This window comes from Vulpes lagopus, chromosome 5, assembly GCF_018345385.1.
Source record: "Vulpes lagopus strain Blue_001 chromosome 5, ASM1834538v1, whole genome shotgun sequence".
NCBI classification, from domain to species: Eukaryota; Metazoa; Chordata; class Mammalia; order Carnivora; family Canidae; genus Vulpes; species Vulpes lagopus.
This window is the reverse complement of record NC_054828.1, coordinates 94,870,068-94,890,401: the sequence shown is the minus strand read 5'-3', so window position 1 is coordinate 94,890,401 and position 20,334 is coordinate 94,870,068. Positions and strand designations below refer to the sequence as shown.

The window sequence follows — 20,334 nt, the reverse complement described above, 5'->3', positions numbered from 1 at the left end:
TGTGTGGCTCAGCAGTTGAGTGTCTGCCTTCAGCTCAGGGCGTGATCCTGGAGACCCAGGATCAAGTGCCACATCAGGCTCCCTGCATGGAGCCTGCTTCTCTCTCTGCCTGCGTCTCTGCTTCTCTCTCTCTCTCTCTCTCTCTCTCTGTCTCTCGTGAATAAATAAATAGAATCTTAAAAAAAAAAAAAACACCTCACAGCATTCCAGGAGAAAGATATTATTATTATCCTTGAGGAAAGCTGAACTGGGAAATGAAGTAACTTGTCCAAGGTTGCAGAGTGGGAAGTGGAACCCAGGTCCCCTCACCATAAGGCTGCTACTACTTCATAAATTGTGAGACTTCTCCCAACAGGGCCTCTCAGGAAACCATCAGGTTGGCTGCAGCCTGAATAAGGCTGGAAGCAAGGAGACTTGGGATGTAGTACCGGCTCTGCTGTCACATGCAACATAGGGGTGGCATGGAGTAAGATTTGGAGATTCAAAGGAAGCACTAATCTCTGTATTAATCCTTATCTTGTTTATGGGAAGAGATTTATCTGGACCAGAAATCAGTGAATTTATTCAGACATTTAAGACTTTGCCATTTTAACTATAAACAGTATATAGGCCAAAAAATGTGGCTGTATTCCAATAAAACTTCACTTATGGATGCTGAGATTTGAATTATGGAAATTTCGTGTGTCACAAAATATTATTCTTCTTTTGATTTTTTTCAACTACTTAAAAACATAAAAATTATTCTTACCTGCAGGATGTACAAAGGCAGATGATGGATTGGATGTGGCACACAGGCCATAGTTTGCTAACTTTTGATCTAGATGAATTCAAAATGCTTTAGAAAATTATGTTTCAGTATGCCTTAAAAATTTAATGGTAACCACTAAAAGAAAAGACATAGGATGTATAATTTCCAGCGCACAATAAGAAAAGCAATGAAATAAAGAAAAACTGATCAGCTGAAGAAAAAATAGAAAAAAAGGAAGAAAGTATGATGGAGAACATACAAACAACATGATAAGGATAAATCTGATTGTATAAGTAATCAGTGTGCCCATGGAAAGGCTAAATTAGCCAATTATAAGACCTAGATTTTCAGTTTAGGTTAATAAAAAGAAAAAAATAAAGCTATATCCTATGTCCAAAAGGTATATATAGAAGAAAACTATGCAGAAAGTTTGCAAAAAAGGTAGAAAAAAAACAGAACAAATGAACACAGGGGGGAAAGAGAGAGAGAGAGGCAAACCATAAAATAGACTCTTAACTCTTGACAACAAATTAAAGGTTGGGAGGGTGAGGTGGGCAGGAGGATGGGTGAGATGAGTGATGGAGATTAAGGCGGGCACTTGTGATGAGCACTGGGCGCTATATGTAAACGATGAATCACTGAATTCTACTCCTGAAACCAATATTGTAGTATTTTAACTGACTGGAATTTAAATGAAAACTTGAAGAAAAAATATAAATAAAGGCAGAAGGAAAGAGATACTACCCAAACAGGTATCTTATGTTACATAATAACTAAGAAAACAAAAACAATCATTTAAAAAACATCACACCTATTAGGATGGCTACTATAAACAAAACACAGAAAAATAGAAAACAAGTGTTGGCAAAGATGTGAAGAAATTGGAACCCTTGTACACTGTTAGTGGGAATGTAAAACAGTGCAGCCACTATAGAGAGAAGGATGATGGTTTCTCAGAAAATTAAAAATAGGATTACCACAAGATCCAGCAATTCCACTTCCACCCCAAATAATTGAAAGCAGGGACTCAAAGAGATATTTGTACACCCATGTTCATAACAGCATTATTCACAGTAGCTAATGGGAAAGCAGCTCAAGTGTCCATCAGCCGATGATTTGATAAACAACAAAAGGTGGTCTGTACATACAGCGGAATAGGATTCAGCCTCAAAAGGGAAGGAAATTCAGTCACATGCAAACTTGAGGACTAGATGAAACTTGAGGACATTATGTAAGTGAAATAAACCAGTCCAAAGGGATGAATACTGTATGATTCCACTTACAAGAGGATCCTAGAATAGTCAGATTCAGAGACACAAAGTAGAATGGTGATTGCCTGGCGGTGTGAGGGGAGAGGAGTGGGGAATTGTTACATAATGTGTAGAGTTTCAGTTTTGCAAGATGAAAAGAGTTCTGTGGGTCATGGTGATGATGGTTGTACAACCAATGTGAAGTACGTAATGCCACTGCACTGCACACTTGGAAATGGTGAAAATGAAAAATTTATGTTATGTGTCTTTTACTACAATTTAAAAAAATAAAATAAAAAGCATCCCAGCAAACATGGATTTGTTCATTTTGATAAAAGCTACAGTCCGCTAAAAAGATAGTCATATGCTTCAATGCAATTTGCCTTAGAGTTCTGAAATATATCTAATATATATAAATAAAATGTATCCAATGAAGAGACTACTCATTTTTTCCAGACACCCATGGCCCTTTTACAAACTAACCATGTATTTGACCACAAAAAGAATGCCAATAAATTCCAAAGAGCACACAAATCTTATTACTTGGTCACTCTGCAATAAAATTAGAAATTAAAAAGCAAAACAAAGCACAAGAAGTAGCAAAATAAAAAATCTTTTCACTGGAAAATTTAAAGCCTCTTTTAAAGTAGCTTTTGTGTTAAAAAAAAAAAAAAGAGAGAGAGAGATTATAAACTAGAAATAAACCTAAATGAGCCTTTGTTTTCAGGGGCTTATGGGACCTGATCCAAGTGGACTCAGGGGAAATTTATTAAAAATGAGAAGAATTCAGAATAAATGAAGGAATAATTAAAATCAAGAGGCTGGAATGAAAGATCCACAAAATAAACCCAAAGAAACTAGGTGGATGGAATATAAAAATTAGCAGAATTTAAACGAGGTGGAATATTCATATCAAAATACACTTAATTAATAAACAAAATCTTGTTCTTGAAAAAACCATATTACCATAGACAAATCCTTTTTTTTTTTTAGATTTTTATTTATTTATTTATTCATGAGACACACAGAGAGAGAGGCAGAGAGAGAAGTAGGCTACATGCAGGGAGCCTGATATGGGACTCGATCCCAGGTCTCTGGGATCAGGCCTGGGGCTGAAGGTGGCGCTAAACCGCTGAGCCACCCAGGCTGCCCACCATAGACAAATCTAACTAAATCACATAAATAAAATATATGAATAAAAATTAAAAGAATATTCACATTTGAAACGAAAAAGGAAACACAACTACTGAGATTTTAAAGCACTCTAAAAATTACTAAAAAGAAATTAATGTTAATAAAAGTTTTTAAACCTAGGTCAAAATGCAGAATTTTCTAGAAAGATGCAAATCACTAAAATGTGTCTAAGAGGAGATGGAAAACCTGAATAGTCCAATAAACACAGAAGAAATTAGAACTGTTGTTAAAGTTCTTTCCATGAGCCCAAATCAGGCTTAGATGGTTTTTATTGGTGAATTACATCTGATTTTCAAGGACCTGGTTATCTCTATGGTACATAAATTCTTCCAGAGTGTAGGAAACGTAAGTCTAGACGCCAAGCTGGAAAGATAGCCTGTGTGTCTAGTGCAGGGGCGGGGAGGGGGGGTTCTGGGAAGCCAACTAGAGTTAGGAGCACAGTTTTTTTGGGTGAAAACACCTGTGCTAGAAAAAAGGAGGCATCCAGGTTCGGTGGGTTAGTCGTCAGACCAGGATGCAGATCTGACCAAGTCTTTGCCGAGCCAATGAGAAGCTCTTGAGCAGGGACTGCCTATTAGAGGAGTCCCACACTAGTAGAAATAGCTAGGCATGTACCTTCCTCAGCCTTGCTACTCAGTCCTTGAAAACAACTCGAGAAAAGTGTGACCTTGGCTCACCACAGTGCATTAGAAAAGGAAAGAAATCAACAAAGAAGGAAGGAAAACTATGAGCTAATTACACTAAAAAATTAAAGGCCCAACACTCTAAATGAATGAAGCAAAGAATCTATTAATTGGCTACATTAACAGATTAAAAAGCAGAAAAGATTATTCCCATCACAATAAATGCCTTGATAAATGGATTTAATAAAATTTGTGCCTGTTTCTAAATAAGAACATAAAATTTTGGCAAGCTCGAGGTAGAAAGAAACTTTCTTACCTTGATAAAGTCTAGCTGCCAAAAACTGTTAGCAAACATCCTATTTAATGGTGAAAAATCAGACATTCTAGAAACATTTGGAATGAGACTAAGTTACCCACCATCACTATTACTGCTAACCAGTTTACTGGCGTCCTAACCAAATAGGAAGAAAAAAAAAGAATTTAAAGATTGCCGTTTATTGTTTTAAAATTAATTGTGATGATGGTTGAACAACTGTGAATATGCCCCCAAAACATCAATTTGTGCCCTTTAAATGGGTAAATTGTATTGTATGTGAATTACATCTCCAAACACTGTTAAAATATCATTATCCTGTCCATTATAAGACTTACTACTTAGAAAATATTGTCTACCTAGAAAATCAAAGAAAATACACTTAAAAACGAATAAAAGTAAAAAAAAAAAAAAAACGAATAAAAGTGAGAGGGTTTAGAAAAGTGGCCAAATACAAAATCAACATACAAAAACCATCTTCTAATAAACAAACAATAGCCAATTTCACAACATCACAGAAAGAGAATCCCATATACTCCATGCAGAAAGATTAAACAGCCAAAGATGGATCTAATTAGAAATGTGGAAGACTTAAATTTTAAAGACAATACTTGACCAATGAACAAAAGTTGAGGTATAAAGCATGGCAGCCAAACAATTCCTGCACCCCACTTCCCCTTTGGGAATGACTACAGTGGAAATTTCCTTTAGAAGAAAGAGCCTGTGGATATCATGGGACCATGAAGAATGTTACTAATGAAGTATTTAAAATGCCTAGCACAAAGTCTGGCGAATAGTGAGCACTCAACAAATGCTAATTATTTTTCCAGATTCCACATACAATCAGCACTCAGGGGCACAGAAATGGAAAATTGGCCTTGATCCTGCAGTATACATAGATTGATTGGGGTGGTAGAAATGCTCTGAAGGGAGTTCGACACTTCCTTGAACTAAATGTGCCACTTAGGAATGGAGGGATCTGACTGGACATAGGAGCTCATGGGAAAATAAGTCATCATAGTTCAGAGATAGAATCAATGTGTGCGTTTGGCTTCTCAAAGCCTGAGGTTCTTGGGCATTTATCTATTCAGGGGAACACTGACCCAACTACCTGGCACCACTCAGAACTGCACAAGAAACAGGTGGATTAGAAGAGTTTTCATTCACTCATCTGTTCATTCATTCATTCAAAAAACAATTATTGGGTTTCAAACTGTTCTTAGCACCTGCAAGGAGCTAAGGGAAAAAGGGAGGTGTATAAGGTAAAGACTCTTTTTTTTCCAGTCTAGTAGAGTGAGAACAGGATACAAGGAGACCAACAAAGTTGGAAGAAGGACCAGGCAAGAGATTTAGGAGCAAGGCCAGGGGTAGGTAACTTTAGGGACAGGCATGTGGGAACATGACCCAAAAGGAGGCCCAGGATTGGGAACCCATTTCAACAGCTGTCCTCACTTCTCAGAAGGGCAAATCATTAAAGATTGACACCACCAGGTGTTGCTGGGGTGTGTAGAACCAACTCTCCCATATTGCTGGGATGGTGTAAATTTGGGCCAACCTTTCTGGAGAGCAACCTCACAAAACATGCCAACATTTAAAACACCTACATATGACTCAGCAACTATCCCATGGGAATAATTGAACAAATGAAAGCAAATATCAGTACCAGCACAGAATATTCATGCATCATTGCTTGAAGAGGAAACAATTGTAATCCTTGGATCAGTCACACATTCAGCCTTAGACCAATCATGATGATCACAGGAATCGGGTCCCCTGATTGGCCAAATCTTAGTCACACATCTCTCCTCTGTTGCCAGGGTATGGAGGAGAATCATGCTGGACAGTTGAAGATTAATCTGGGGGAGGATGTTCCCCAAAGGGGAAAAAAAGGAAGAACACTGTTACCATAAAACTGGGGATAAGAAAACGTGTTGAATAAACAAAATCTATACTTACTTCCATCCACTAGAGTAGGAATAGGTGGTGCATGTTTCAGGCAGAGGGAATAGACTATTCTTCACAGCGCCTCAGAGAGCCATCATAGTCTGTGATGAAACTCCCTGTCCTGAGAGGATGAGGAGGGACATGGGGGAAGGTTAGCTTTTATTAAAAAAAAGACCTAGGGGATCCCTGGGTAGTGCAGCGGTTTGGCGCCTGCCTTTGGCCCAGGGCACGATCCTGGAGACCCGGGATCGAATCCCACATCGGGCTCCCGGTGCATGGAGCCTGCTTCTCCCTCTGCCTGTCTCTGCCTCTCTCTCTCTCTCTCTCTGTGACTATAATACACAAATAATAAATAAAAATTAAAAAAAAATTTAAAAAAAGACCTAGATTGGTAAAATCCAGCCATATGAATAATTGAATAACTTGAAAGGTATGGCTGAGGCTGTGGGGTGGCTGTGACAGAAACATAAGACAATTGAGAATACTTTGAGTAAGTTAGGAAAGTTTCTTACCCTAGATGGTCCTATGTTGTGTCTACACATGTCAGCGTGTGGCTTGCACAGAGGGCACCACTTGCTGCCTGGTGACGTGGGACAAATGACTTAATCACTTGAAAACTTAATTTTCTCATCTCTGAAACTGAGAGAGGAAACCAGTCATATGGGCTGACTGGGAGAATTTCATGTGGTTGTGTAGGTGAAAACTGCCAACACTGTGCCAGTGAACATGCGTTGAATCTAAGCCAAGAGAAGGGCCTGCCAGAAGGAGCCCCCAAATTTAAACAGAAGGGGCAAAATGCAAACAGAAGACATTAATTATGGTGGCCTTAGGAAGTCTGAAAGCCAGAGCTTTGTTCTAGGGCAAAGGGAGCCATGGAATGTAACCTGGGGGCAGTAATGAGAGTTATAATTGTACTTGACCTAAAACTATGTTGAAAAACCAGAACTCGCCCCTCTCCAAGTTCTTAACTGTACAAATGGAACAACTGTTTACTTTTAGGTTTTTATTCTTCATGCACACTTTCCCAGGCACCCTTCAGAACAGGAGCTACTTAAACTCCCCAAGGCAAGGATAGCCCCCCCCCACCACGCCTCTCCACTTCTCCTGCCCCATACTCCATCTTGTCCTGTGCCTAGAATACCACAGGCTTTGTGTACCCTTCCTCAAGACCAACGACAACATTTATAATGGCTGCCTTGGGGCACCTGGGTGGCTCAGTGGTTGAGCATCTGCCTTGGGCTCAGGGTGTGATCCTGGTGTCCCGAGATCAAGACTCGCACTGGGCTCACTGCAGGGAGCCTGCTTCTCCCTCTGCCTTTGTCTCTGCCTCTCTCTTTGTGTCTCTCATGGATAAATAAATAAAATATTTTCCAAAAAAGTTGGCTGCCTTGAATCTCCTCACCTCAAACTCAAGCCCAGGGAGCCTTATGCCAACAGGGCAGCAAGCCTGTGTTGCTCCGTCGGGGAGGTAAGGAGAGAGGGACACCACTGCGAAGACCTGTGTGTCCGGAGAGCATGAGACAGTCCCGCCCCTCCAGACCCCCACGTGGTACAGCCTGTAAAGAAAGAGCATTGAACCAGAAGCACAAAGGCTGCTCTGTTGATGTGGAATTGGGCAAGCCACTGGCTTCTCCAGGCCCCTTTCCTTACTCTTAAAACGGAGGCGACGATACCTCAGGGAGCAGTGGAGAATGAGAAAAACCTTGCAATGACAGGTCCTCCGCAGCCTCCATGCGCTGTGTAGGTGCATGTCGTTATTACCCTTCTACATCCCACAGGGCTTTCCAGAGTGTCAGAGCAGTGCTCTGCGTCCTGGGGTAGGAAGTAGATGGTCTAACTGGCTCAGGATGCTAGGCACAAAAGCGAAGCCAAGAAGCAGCAGTCATTTCTTAGAGTTCCTCTTGCCATTTTCCGTCTGGGCTCCAAAGTGATGCTGTTGCCAAAGCCACCAGGACTTCCCTCCTGTGTCCGGAGGGAGAACTGATATGTTGGCCAGGAAATCTCACAGGTGTCTGTGGAACAGAAAGGAAGCACCTCAGAAGCATGTGCCCATGGGGGTGTAGAACATGGAAATGCCGAAGCAGAAGGAGCTTTCCTTCCCTCCCTTGGCTCCTCATCACACGTCCTGGGGTTCAACCTTCACCTTGGAGCCCAGCCACCACCACAGGGCCCCCACTGCCAGCAAAGGGCTCCCCCTGGAAGCAAAGAAGAGGCTCTCCCACAAAGATGCTAGTGTTCCAAGGCAAACATTTCCATTCTGAATGGCTTTCGTGAGACCATTCCTCTATGTTTGGCTGTATGCTTGGCACTTTGGAAAGAAACGAAAGGCATGAGGGAAAAGACCCACCGCCACCAGCTGCTGGTGATAAACAGCTGTATTTGCACAGCCAGCCTTGGAGAGGGACTTCCCCAGGTCTAAGCCACCAAGTAACATAGGTGTCACGAGGCTTACCTTCACTGATGCCTGTGTCAGGGGCATTCTGGAAGCTGCCTCAGCTTACTTGGCCAGAGAGAAGATACCAGATCAGAGCAGGGCAGATCCAGCAGAAGGAAGGCTGTGTCAGGAACACAGGCTAGCCAACAAGAAGTGGCAAAGGCTCCTTCAGGGACATAAGACATCAGGCCCAGTGGACAGGGAGGCTCCAAGGCCAGGTGCCAGGCTGGAGGTGTGCTTAGGATGATGGAGGCTGGTGCTGGCTACTCACTTCTGGCCCCTGACCATGAAACCTCCTTCTTTCCCTCCTTTTCCTACTTTTCTTTGATTTAGCAACTTTTTATTAGACCGTTTCCCAAACAGCAGGATTTCTTGGAAACTTTACTACTTTATTGAGTACTGTAAGTCTGAAAGCTATCCTGACAGTTCTCGCTCACTCTTCAGTGTCACAAAACAGTTCTGCTGAATGAAAGGAGCAGGTGCATGCTCAGGCTCTTGTTGATCTTATATTAATTCCACCAGAGGGGCCAGTGAAACTTTGTGAGGCCAGGCACTGGCTGCCACGTAGGGAACTCCCTGCTCTTATCAGTAACACAGCAGCTGTCTCTCAGGTGGACTGTTTGCGCTGAAGAGTTACATATTTTATTCAGCTTTCTTGAGTTGGGCTCCAAAGCTCAGGGTCAGATGACCTGATCCTCCTCTTCCTTAGGCCAGCCTCAAGGCTCTTCTTGAGCATTACGTCCCTCACAGGGTAAACTGAGGCAGATGGAACAAGCCCAGGAGACTGTGCCTAGCCACGCAGGATGGAACCTTCCCGCTCCTCACCACAGCCTGGCAGGCTCAGCCCATGGGTTCCCAAAGAACTAGTGCCCAGGTATGTTGGAATCTTTCTAGACAATAGATGCCTAGCCAGCCTCCCTTATTCTACTGACCTCTCTCCCATTCTCCCTCGTGGCTGGCCTAAGTACTATTTAAAACATCAGTCTGGGGATCCCTGGGTGGCGCAGCGGTTTGGCGCCTGCCTTTGGCCCAGGGCGCGATCCTGCAGACCCGGGATCGAATCCCACGTCGGGCTCCCGGTGCATGGAGCCTGCTTCTCCCTCTGCCTGTGTCTCTGCCTCTCTCTCTCTCTCTGTGTGACTATCATAAATAAATAAAAATTTTAAAAAAATAAAATCTTTAAAACATCAGTCTGAGGCATTCCTCCAGTTGAAAAGCATCTCTGATCTCTGCCATTACATCCCCAGCCCCAAACGCCCTTTGTTCCAATAAACTTCTCAAAATGGCTCTACCTGGGAACCCCGGGTGGCTCAGCGGTTTAGCCCCGCCTTCAGCCTAGGGCGGAATCCTGGAGACCAGGATCGAATCCCATGTCGGGCTCCCTGCATGGAGCCTGCTTCTCCCTATGCCTGTGTCTGTGCCTCTCGCTCTCTGTGTCTCTCATGAATAAATAAATAAAATCTTTAAAAAAATGGTTTTACCTCCCCTGCCACTACCCACCAGCAGCATCCTGATGATGCCTCTCCTGGAAAATCATTACTCATTCTCCTAGATCCGGAGCAAACATGGTTACTCTGTGCACCTTCTCCTCCCCCAGGCAATTGGCCATTCCGGTCTCCGGTCTCCGAAGCCTGCTGCCCCAGCCTCCCTAATAGTACTCACCACCCACACTAGGGTTCCAGTACTCCAGCTGTTGACTCAGTTATCCCCCTGCCACCCACTAAGGCAGCTTGAGGGCAGGGGCTGAGCTTAGCATCAAAGCAGGTGCTTACTACACATACGTTGCTGAAGATAAGACAGAGGTAAGAAGCTCTGGCTAGAGAAGAAGAATAGTGCATTGATTACCGACTGTATGACAGATATGTTCTAAGCTCAGTTAATATCGCAGCAACTCTATGAGACACATATTATCACAAGCTTCAATTTACAGTTAAGGAAACGAAAGCAGAGAATGGTTAAGTAGCAACACAAAATCTACTAAATAATAAAGCCAGGATTCAAAACCAATCTCTGCTCTTAACCACAATATATATGCTTTTCAAACCAAGTAAGAATGAGATCAAGAACTAAATTTTATTTCTTATTTTTTTAAATTATGTTTATAGGCACCATTGCTTTTATTTATTTATTTTTAAAGATTTTATTTATTTATTCACGAGAGACACACACGCACACAGAGAGAGAGAGAGAGAGAGAGGCAGAGACACAGGCAGAGGGAGAAGCAGTTTCCGTGCACAGAACCTGATGTGGGACTCGATCCCGGGACTGCAGGATCATGCCCTGGGCCGAAGGCAGGCGCCAAACCGCGGAGCCACCCAGGGATCCCCAAGAACTAAATTTTAGAAGGCTTGAAGCTTCAGCATCAAATAGGCCAGAGTATAAACTTTGGTTCTGACCTTGACCTTACTCAACCAAGTGGAGTATCAGTCTCCCCGAATGTAAAATGGGCATAATAATAGTATTTTGCCTTATCAACAGTTTGGTTGATTTTAAAATTCCATAAATCTGGTATAATCTACAACAGTAATGCCAGCGGGCTGTGGCCTGGTGACGTTTTTAGAACTCCTGCTGCCAGCCCTAATATCAACCCTTGAGAAATAATGTTCACAGAGGATTATCTGGAGAATATGCAGGATATCTCCCCATTTCGACCTGACTGAGCCAGACTAACAAAGGCTTTTCTCCGAGACAACTTTTTCTGAAACTGACTTTCCCTCAAAGTATTGCACTTGCTTTCATTATCCCTGCTCTTGGGCACTAGGCCTTCTGCCATGTATTTGAGATCAGTGGGCTTATTGTGGGCATGTTGTAGCAGATGCCTTGAACCCGACTCCATTTCCCTTATGTGAGGATTGTAGGGACACTTGTCTCACACAGGGATTTTCTTCATCAGAAGCACAGTGCTAAAACAAGGGGACATAGTTTGATCCTAATGGCTGGTAGCAGAATAATTCTTAGGAAGCGAACAGTCCTTGTTTGGGAAAATATTTTGATAAGCTGGAGGCATGGGGGTAGAAACACAAGAACTGGGTGCTTTTATAGGACAAGCAACTCGGGGTAAGGCACAGATTGAGACAAAGAGGGGAATTTGACCTCTGAGAAGGAGGAGAGGAGCCAGGGGAGGAATAGGAAGAGGTGTCTGTGAGATGATGGGAGAGGTGAAGGCCAGTGGCACAGGGGCTTGCTGTTTGCTGGGGCTGCTGTAACAAAGCACTATGGACTGGGTGGCTTACACAACATACATTTATCTTCCTGCAGTTGTGGGTGCTAGAAGTCTGAAATCAAGGTGTGGGCAGCATTTGTCTCTTCTAAAGCCTCTCATTGGCTTGCAGATGGCCGCCTTCTCCTGGTGTCTTCACATGGTCTTCCTTCTATGCGTGTCTGTGTCCCAAAGACACCAACCAGTCATGTTGGAATAGGGCCACTCCAATCACCTATTTTAACTTCATCTTTAAAGACCCTATTTCCAAATACAGTCATATTCTGAGGTACCGGGGAGCTAGGACTTCAACACATACGTTTTGTGGGGAACACAGTTCAACTCATCACAGGAGGCAAAGGACATTTGAAGACCACCCTCCGTCCAACCCTGTTTTCCTGTAAAAGTCTTCATTAATTACTTTGTGTGGGTGAAATCTTTTGTAGATGCTAAAAAAAAGATAAGCCTCCTGTCTGGAAGCCATATGGTGTGGAACAGATTCCCCCTTGTGGGATCAAGAACCCTGAGAAAGTAAGCCTCCTGGGAACCGGCAAGAAAACTTGGGTCACGCTTGGGACCTCCCCTGGGCCTGGAGATCTCAGCTGGCATCTGGTTTGCATCACTGATCATGTTTTCCTCTTGGCTTTCTTTGATCATTAGGAAACTCAGAGGCAAATTGGAGGTTCCTTACAATAAATGCTGAGGAATTCATGCAGAGTTACTTCCCATGCTGTATCCCACTATTTAGCCCTCATTTTCTCTTGACTCTCCATTGTGGACTTTTCTGTCTTTGTCGTCTATTCCTTTGAAGCATTTTACCCCACTCCATATAGTCCCTACAGAACTGCCAATCATTATACCCAGCCCCACCTTTCACCCTCATCAGGGCAATGTGGGCACCTGGCTCAAGTTGGCTGGAATACCCCAACTGAATGACTACAGTCCTGGCTATGTAACTCAAGATAAGTCACAGAATTGCCTCAGATTGATATGGGGAGACAGATGTCCTCTTAGCTATTTGCAAAGTTGAAGTGATATGAATCTGAGGCTTCCAAAGGCTATCTTTCCTATCATATGGATACAACCTCATTCAGGCAAAGGCCACATGAGGCAAGCAGAGCTGAAAAAGGAGAAGAGACAAAGCTTTGAGGGTCTATTTGAGCCTTAAGATCAAACTACACCTAGAGCTGGATCCACCCCTGCATCACTTATTATCAGAGTTAATAAATTCTCTTTTCCCATTGGGCACTGAGCTACAGACTGGAGGTAGGTATCAGATTAGATCTGTTTCCCACTTCAAGTCTAGAAGGGAGCTCTCAATTTGAACACAAGGCCAAAGGGCAGTGATTATCTCTGAGTCAGAAACCTCAAGGCAAGTCTAGTTCAAGGACCATGACCAGTAATAAACTTCTGTTGTTTTTAATTAACAGAGTTTGTAAACTCAAATATAACAGCTCCTCACTAGGATTGTAGGGATATTATACATCCAGAAAATTTCAAGCTTGGCCAACAGTGGTATGTGATTGCTTAAACCCCAGGGTAACCCCAGGCCCAACAATTACGCTGAAAGGGAGAGGCCACTAAAGTAGCCCCACAATGAGGAGTCTTCCCCTACACCTTACTTAGAAGTGGTCTTGGAAATCTCAAGACCAGGAGTGTCTTTGCAATTAGTAGAAAGGGCGCAGTTGGGCTGTCTGACCCAGAAGACTGCCTGGGGCTGTCTTTGTTCCTACCCTGCAGAATGTGGAGTATACTAGAAGCCACTTTGCATGATTATTCCTTCTCCTCACTGCAGAATGGGAGACTTATTGTGGCATTTCTGATGTCCCTTTGTCATTGGGTTTTGGGTATGCTGGGGATGGTGGAGATGGTGGTTAAATTTATCTTTTGGCGATAGGGTGCTAAATCCATGAAAGAATGTTTCAGAACCTCACAAAAGGGGAAAATGCATCACCTGGAAATCCTGAATTTTGGACTGAGTGTGGCAACTAGACATGATTTTGGTTTTCAGTATTTGTTTGTAGAGTCATTGTATTCTGTTCCTTAGGAGTGTTTATAGAATTGTATTTATGGGAAGAAGGGTGATTTTGTTTGTCAAGCTTCCTTCCCAGGAAGGAAGGCCCTATGTGGTCTTGGAGAGTATAGGCATCAAAACACTCCCACTCCTATTTCCAGCTTCACAGAGGTGGAACCTAGCCCAGGCTGACCAATCTGAAGATTCCAGTCATGTGACTGGTTCAATTATGGACCTGTCATAAGCAAGTCCAATCATGATTGACATATGATCATTAGCTAAGAGAGATCCATTAACACAGACAATGGTGTAGAAGTAAAATCAGCTTCAAATTCAGCATTGGACCCTCTTTTCTTTATTTTTATTTTTATTTATTCATTCATTCATTCGTTCATTCATTCATGAGAGACACAAAAAGAGAGGTAGCAACATAGGCAGAAGGAGAAGCTGGCTCCATGCAGGGAGCCCAATGTGGGACTCGATCCCAGATCCCAGGATCATGACTTGAACCAAAGACAAGCACCCAACCACTGAGCCACCCAGATGTCCCATGGACTCTCTTTTCTTAAAGGGTCTTCAGTCATTCTACCCTCAGAGATTTCTCATTAGCTGTTTCACCTCTTGGAAGTTTGGAGCCTCAGACCGTTTTCCTTTGACCCCTGGCATGATTTGTTTAGATTATATGTTTTAATTCCCAAATCTATTATAATTTTTTGTTACCAATGACTTGCTTGTTTAAGAATGTGATCTCTATGAATCTATATGTGATCTGTATGTTCAACTCTTTGAACTTTGTTTAGACTTGCTTTTCATTCATACAAGTATGTGGCCAATTTTTGTAAAACATACCATGGATTCTTAAAAAGAATGTTTTCCTAATTTGATTAGTGCAGAGTTCTGTGTAAGTTAAACATTGCTCAAGTCATCAATAGTCCTACTGATTTTTGCTTTGTTTTGTTTTATCTACTTGGTCTGTAAATTACAAAAAAGATGAATTAAAATCTCCTATTATGATGGTGGATAAGTCAATTTCTCCTTGTCACTCTGATTTTTGCTCTCTATGTTTTAAAAACAACAATTTCTTTAGAGCAGTTTTAAGTTCACAGCTAAATTTTATTCTTTCAGATTTTCTACATGGGCAATCATGTTATCTGTGAACAAAGGCAGTTTTAGTTCTTCCTTCTCAACCAGTATACCCTTTATTTACTTTTCTTATCTTATTGTACTAATTAGGATTTCCAGTAGAGTGTTAAAAAAGAGTAATGAAAAGGGTTTCCTGATTCTAGTGGGAAACCTACTGGCCCATTTCTGCTGGGTGAGGGTTGAAGTCTCCAACTATGATAGTGGATTCGTCTCTCTCTCCTTGCAGTCCCACCATTCACTGCTTCACATATTTTGACACTCTGTTGTTAGGTGGATGACCATTAAAGATTGTTATGTCTTCTCAGGGACTTGACTTCTTTGTTATTATGTAATGTCCATATAGCTCTGATAACTCTCCTTGCTTTGAAATGCACACTGAAATTAAGATAGCTACTCCTGGGACGCCTGGGTGGGTCAGCGGTTTGGCGCCTGCCTTCGGCCCAGGGCGTGATCCTGGAGACCTGGGATCGAGTCCCACGTCGGGCTCCCTGCATGGAGCCTGCTTCTCCCTCTGCCTGTGTCTCTGCCTCTCTCTGTGTGTGTGTCTCTCATGAATAAATAAATAAAATCTTAAAAAAAAAGATAGCTACTCCTGCTTGCTTTTGGTTAATGGTAGCATGGTATATTTTTTTTATCCATTCACTTGTAATTTGTGTGTCTTTGTGGTTATAGTGGGTTTCTTGTGCATAACATTTCTTGGGTCCTTTTTTGATACACTGTGATGTTCTCTGTCTTTTAAATGGTGCATTTAGACCATTGACATCCAGAGTGATTATTAATATAGTCAGATCAATATTTACCATATTTGTTACTGTTTTCTGTTTGTTGCTTTTGTTCTTTGTTTCTGTTTTTATCCTCCACTTTTCCCCTGCTTTTTGTGGTTCTAATTACACATTTTATATGATTCTATTTTCTCTTCTTTCTTAAAATATCAGTTACACTTTTTAAAAACACTTTTTAGTGGTTGCCCTAGAGATTGCAATATACATTTATAACTAATCCAAACCCACTTTCAAATAACACTGTACTTCACACACAATGTAAGTACCTTATAGCAATAAATAATAATAATTCTTCCTTCCCATCCCTTGTATCTTTGCTGTCATTCATTTCACTATATACATATATAATCAAATGTATGGTTGCTATTATTATTTTGAGCAGTTATCTGTTAGATCAATTAAGAGTAAAAATGAAAGTTTTTATTTTACCTTCACTTATTCCTTTTTTCAGTATTCTTTTTGTAGATCCAAGTTTCTGACTTATATTATTTTCTTTTCTCTAAAGAAATTCTTTTAACATTTCTTCCAAGATAAATCTATTGACAAAAAAAAAAAAATCCCTCAATTTTGTTTGTCTTGACTTGAGAAAGTCTATTTCCTTCATTTTTGAAGGATAATTTTACAGAATTCTAGGGTGGTGGTTTTCTTGTCTCTCAACATTTTAAATATCATTGACTCTTGAACAACATGGGTTTGAATTGTGTGAGTCCACTTATATGAGGCTTTTTAAAAAAGTGGTAGAGCCTAATGCAGGGCTTGAACTCATGACCCTGAGATCAAGACCTGAATTGAAATAAATTGTTGGACACGTAACCAACTGAGCCACCTGGGCGCCCCTATATGTGGCTTTTAAAAAAAAGATTTTATTTATTATTCATGAGAAACAGAGAGAGAGAGAGAGGGTGGGGGCAGAGGGAGAAGCAGTCTCCATGCAGGGAGCCCGACATGGGACTCAATCCTGGGTCTCCAGGTTCACACCCTGGGCTGAAGGTGGCCCTAAACCGCTGAGCTACCCAGGCTGCCCATTTTAAAAAAATAAATACAGTATAGTAAATGTATTTTTTCTTCCTTATGATTTTCTTAATAACATTTTCTTTTTTTCTATTTACTTTATTGTAAGAACACAGTACATAATACATATACAAAATATGTGTTAGTCGAATATTTATGTTATTGGTAAAAATTCTGGTCAACAGTTGACTATCAGTACTTAAGTTTTGAGGGAGTAAAAGTGATACTCAGATTTTTAGCTGTACAGGACGTCCAGCCCTAACCCCTTTGTTGTTCAAGGGTCAGCTATACTTCACTCCGTTCTCTTCTTACTTGCATTGTTTCTGAGGAGAAGTCAGGTATAATTCTTATCTTTGCTCCTCTATAGGTAAGGTGTTTTTTCTTCTGGCTTCTTTAAGGATATTTTCTTTATTTTTGATTCTCTTTTGTTTGGAAAATGATATGCCTAGGTGTAGGGGGTTTTTTTTTTGGGCATTTTCCTTCTTAGTGTTCTCTGAATTTCCTGGATCTGTGGTTTGGTGTCTGACATTAATTTGGGGAAACTCTTAGTCATTAATGTTTCAAAGTATTTATTCTGTTCCTTTCCTTCTTTATTCTCCCTTGGGTATTATGATTATGTGTTACTCTTTTTGTAGTTGCCCTATAATTCTTGGATATTTTGTTCTGTCTTGTTGTTGTTTTTGTTGTTCTCTTTGATTTAGAGTTATCTATTGATAGATTCTCAGTCTCAGAAATTCTTCCCACAGCCATATCCAATCAACTAATAAGCTCATCAAAGACATTCTTCATTTATGTTACAATGCTTCTTTTTTAAAAAAGGATTTTATTTATTTATTCATGAGAGACACAGAGAGACAAGGCAGAGATATAGGCAGAGGGAGAAGCAGGATCCCTGTGAGGAGCTTGGTGTGGGACTTGATCCCAGGATCAAGATCACAACCTGAGCAGAAGGCAGATGCTCTACCACCGAGCCACTCATGTCCCTATGTTATAATATTTCTAATCTCTAGCATCTCTTTTTGGTTCTTTCTTAGGATTTCCATCTCTCTTCTTAAACACTGTTCATCTATTCTTGCATGCTGTCTGTTTATCCAGTAGAGACCTTAGCATATTAATCACAGATATTTCAAATTCCCTGTCTGATAATTCCAACATCCAATGTCTAATTCTAATGCTTTCTCTGTCTCTTCAAGCTGTTTATTTTCTTTTTAGTGTACCTTATAATTTCTTCTTGATAGCTGGATATAATGTAGTGCTTGAAAGGATCTATTGTAAATAGGCCTTCAGTGATGTACTGGTAAGTATAAGGGAAGGAGAAGCATTCTGTAGTCCTCTAATTATTTCAGTATTTCAGTGAGCTCAGTATTTCAATGAGCCCCACAAAGAGAGCGGGTCCTAAGTCCTGGAAACTGTGAATATTACCTTACATAATAAAGTTTTTGCAGGTGTGATTAAGTGTTTTGAGAAGAGAAGATTATTTGGATTATCTGGTGGGTCCTATAAATGTCCTTGTAAGACAGAAGCAGAGAAAGATTAGACACAACAGAAGAGTAGTTAAGAGGAAGATAGAAGCAGAGATTGGAATGATGCAGCCACCAGCCAAGGAATGCCAGCAGCCGCCAGAAACCAGAAAACATGAGGAATGAATATCCCTCCCTGCAGAGCCTCAAGAGAGAAGATGACCTTACCAATACCTTAATTTCAGACTTCTAGCCTCCAGAACTGTAAGAAAATAAATTTTGCTATTTTAAGCCATGGAGGTTGTGGGAATTTGTTGTAGCAGCCCCAGAGGACTAACATAAGAACATTTTCATTTATTGGCTATTTGGATATTCTCTTTTATGAAATGCCTATTCAAGTACACTGCCTGTTTTTCTTTTTTTAAAGATTTTATTTATTTATTCATGAGAGACAGAGAGAGGCAGAGAGATAGGCAGAGGGAGAAGCAGGTTCTCTGTAGGGAACACGATGTGGGACTTGATCTCAGGACCCCAGGATTACGATCTGAGCCAAAGGCAGACACTCAACCACTGAGCCACCCAGGTGTCTGTATTGCCTATTTTTCTGTTGTGTTGTCTGCCATTTTATTTTATTTATTATTTTGTAATGATTCTTTTTATATATTCCAGTTATAAGTTAAAATGATTTGAGTTCTCTAAGAAGTAGAGACTGAGGTAGAGTTAGGAAGTGAAAGGCTTATTGTGGAGTAATACCCATGAAAGAAGAGGAAAAAGAAAGAAAACAAAGAAAAGGAAAGGAAGCAGGATTAGACTATAGTGCAGACCTGAAGGTCTCTGACAGCCCAACAGGGAGGTCTGGAGCAAAGGCTACCCATTAGAGGAGTCAGTTCCATGGGGAATGGGGGTGGAAATCACTAGGCTCTTGTACCGCTATTTTGTTTATCATTGGCTGGGGAACACTCCACAGAAAACATGCTTGGTCATTATTGCCTTTCTTAATCATTGATCAAGGACCACTGGCCTGGTCCTTGGCTTGAAAGTTGGTGTGGACCCAAAGGAGTTAACAGTAGGAGATTGTGAGTTAATCACACTCCTCACTCAGCAGTGAGCAGTCCTTTCTTGAAGGAGGCTTTGAATAGTGTATTGGCCATATGAGTCCTATATTGTAAATATGTTCTTCCAGTTCATGTTTGTCTTTCACAATCTTAATGGTGCCTTTTTATGAACAGAAGGGTTTTTTTTTAAAGATTTTATTTATTTATTCATGAGAGACACAGAAACATAGACATATCTCATATTCATGAGAGACATAGGAAGAGGGAGAAGCAGGGTCCTCACAGGGAGCCCGATGTGGGACTCAATCGCTGGACTAGGATCACGCTCTGAGCTGAAGGCAGACGCTCAACTGCTGAGCCATACAGGCATCCCATGAACAGAAGTTTTTTTTTTTTTTTTATCTCAATGTAGTCCAGTTTATCATTTTCCCCTTTATGATTAGTTATTTTTGGGTCATGCTAAGAAATATTTGCCTACCCTAAGTTCTATTCTAAAAGATTTTTAGGGTGCCTGGTTGCTTCAGTTAAACTTCTGTCTCTTAATTTCAGTTCAGGTCATGATCTCAAGATTGTGAGATCAAGCCCTACATTGGACTCCACACTGGGCATGGAGACTGCTTAAGATTCTCTCTCCCTAAAAAATAATAAATAAATGATTGTTCAAAAAAAAGGTTTGTTTATTTATTTATTTATTTATTTATTTATTTATTTATTTATTTATGAGAGAGGGAGAGAGAGCACACAGGGGGAGAAAGAGAGGGAGAAGCAGACTCCCTGCTGAGCAGGGACCCTGATGTCAGGCTTAATCCCAGGACCATAGGAACATGACCTCAGCTGAAGGCAGATGCCTAACTGACTGAGCCATCTAGGTGCCCCTAAATAACAGATTTTTAAAAATTATTTCCATTTAGACCTACAGTCCACCTAGAATTGATTTGTGAATGATGTGAGGTAGGGGGTCATAATTTATTTGTCCCCTTTGCTATTCAATTGCCCTAGAAAAGAATATCTTTTCCTTTCCCCACTGTTTCCCAGTGTCACCTTGTCATCCATTAGATGAACATACATGCATTGATTTACATTTCCCTGATACCTAATCACGTTGATTAGCTTTTTGTGTGCTTATTGGCAATTGTATATTTTCTTTGGAGAAACGTATATTCA

At 41.2% G+C, this 20,334-nt stretch overlaps 1 long non-coding RNA gene across 1 annotated transcript in view; it reads right to left on the bottom strand.

Annotated features, from left to right (window-relative positions):
• Positions 1 to 6,493: 6,493 nt before the first annotated feature.
• Positions 6,494 to 20,334, bottom strand: part of LOC121490567 — a 32,752-nt gene continuing 18,911 nt past the window's right edge. The window contains exon 3 of the long non-coding RNA XR_005987714.1: positions 6,494 to 8,084. This is a non-coding gene — a long non-coding RNA (uncharacterized LOC121490567). The remainder of the gene's footprint in view (positions 8,085 to 20,334) is intronic.